The following is a 2,411-nucleotide window of genomic DNA, read 5'->3' on the forward strand; positions in this document are numbered from 1 at the left end:
TTAATTATTATTTCCTTCAAAACAATAAGCGTCTGATGGCTACACACGTTGTAACTATGACAATGTAACATCAAGTTACAAGATGAACCAAATTTCGGAATATTGTTGCGTATCCATTCCGTATATTCCTAATATGCCAAAGCGAAAATCAATGTAAGTAACTAAATATTTTATGCGGATTGTTGCACATGTTTTCTTCCTCGTATTGTTGCCATATTATTTACCGACACTTAGCTTTGCGCAGTGGCGATATCGTAACCAATGAGGTTCAACCGAGGTGCGATTATTGCTAGTTGAAAACTAATTTACCGACACTTTCCGAAGATTATCGCCGATATTCTTCAATATTAATTTTGAAGAAGATTAATAAAATTACACTATTACTGAGTGTAAACTCCAACACAACATTTTTCGTTAAAATTTATGAAGCTTGCTTCATTTAGAATTGGAACAAAGACAATTGCCTGTATTTCAGTTATTTATTATTGTATTCAAGATCTTTTTTTATACAAATGTAGCGTTTTCTTCATACTTTAAAGAAAAAATACGGATAAAATTATTCGTCACGGTTTTGAAGGAATTCTCGAATTTTTCCTGTAACACGGCTCAGTAGGCGGCGCACACCTTCTTCGTCCATCGTTTTAGCTATCTTATTCCACCAGGTCGTCATCTGATTGATGTTTTTAACAACCTTTCCCTTTGCCTTGAGTCTCCTCTTCATGATTGCCCAGTATTTCTCAATTGGGCGGAACTGGGGGCAGTTGGGAGGGTTAAGGTTTTTCGGAACAAACTGGACCCGTTTCTCTGCATACCATCTTTGAACGACTTTGCTATAATGACTGCAAATGCCCTGCCAAATCATAAATTTACTTGCAAATTTGTCGGCAAAAACAAATTTAAATTTGGCTGGAACATCCCGCCGAGCCGTTGCCAAGTAAAATTTTTGACCTGGGATTTGCCCGAAGTCAGCCTTGACACAGGTTTCATCGTCCATCAGAAGACACCCGTTGAACTTGGTCAGCACCTGGTCATATAGTTTCCGAGCACGAATTTTGACCACACTATTTTGTTTCATGGTCCGATTTGGCTGTTTGCTAGCTCGATACGACTTGATTCCTTCCTGGAGTCGAGTTCTCCTCACGGTACTATGGGCAGCACCGAATTTTCTGGCCAAATCACGGTCCGACAGATTAGGATTCCTCTTAATCGTCTTCAAAATCTTACCACGCAGTTTCCGGTCGACAGTTCGACTCCGACGATCGGCTTGAGGCTTCCGAATCGTCGTCAATGTTTTCCTCTACCGTTTGATAACGCGCCATACGGTATTTCTGGGCAATTTCAGCTGTTTAGCTAGCCTAGATGCAGACAACAATTGATTTTCCAAAAAACTATGCACAATTTTTTTTCCTTCTTTCGGCTTCCATGTTGATTGTTTACAAAGTACAGTCGATTTTCGGAATGTCAAAAATCATACGTGAAGCTGACAAAATTCCTGACACGTGGGCGCCAAGAGCTTCCAAATCCGTCCACCAGGAGCGCCACAATATGAGCAAAAGTTTGTTCCAATTCTAAATGAAGCAAGCTTTAAAATCTTCTCTTGGATCGATTACCTGTTTATAAAATTAATAAGTTTGTACGTTTCTCGAAAATTCTTATCATAAAATAAAATAGTTTTATTTGAATATTTAGGGGTTTTTTGTTTTGTGCAAAAAAGCACATATTTAGTTTCAACTTTCTTTGCGTTTCGCCTTCGGCTCGTCAGTGCTTAAAGCAGTTCAAATTGAACTGCCATCTCGTGCCTAGCAGTTCAACTTAAACCGCTAAGCACGAGATGGCAGTTCAATTTGAACTGCTTTAAGCACTGACGAGCCGAAGGCGAAACGCAAAGAAAGTTGAAACTAAATATGTGCTTTTTTGCACAAAACAAAAAACCCCTAAATGTTCAAACTCTGCGACGACCAGTAGCCAGTCGTCATTCGTTTACGCCCGAGACGTCAGATAGGATATGGCACCTAGTGTTATATCCTTAAAGGGTCACATAAGTATTGTAAACTTTGCGTCTGCTTAGCGGTTTAAGTTGAACTGCTAGGCACGAGATGGCAGTTCAATTTGAACTGCTTTAAGCACTGACGAGCCGAAGGCGAAACGCAAAGAAAGTAGTTTTATTTGTTCAGGGGCAAATCTTTAGGTTGTTTGTATCTAAAATTGAGATTTCGAGTAACTTTGAATTCATCATAATTGACTTCTTGGTAAAAGCTCATTATTCAAAAACTTAACAATGTAAAAATTTGTGGAAAGGGATCAAAATTGAATAGAATCAATTATCAAGAAAGAATCTAATTGTCAATTTTATCATTCGCTAACAATCTAAGCGCTTAAACTAGAGCAAGTTTGTAATTAGTCAATTGAAT

General features: G+C 38.4%; 1 pseudogene; it reads left to right on the plus strand.

Moving 5' to 3' along the window:
* The first annotated feature begins 232 nt into the window (after positions 1–232).
* LOC131439690 (U4 spliceosomal RNA) lies at positions 233–392 on the plus strand (annotated as a pseudogene).
* Positions 393–2,411: the final 2,019 nt, after the last annotated feature.

Source organism: Malaya genurostris, chromosome 3 (assembly GCF_030247185.1).
Source record: "Malaya genurostris strain Urasoe2022 chromosome 3, Malgen_1.1, whole genome shotgun sequence".
NCBI classification, from domain to species: domain Eukaryota; kingdom Metazoa; phylum Arthropoda; class Insecta; order Diptera; family Culicidae; genus Malaya; species Malaya genurostris.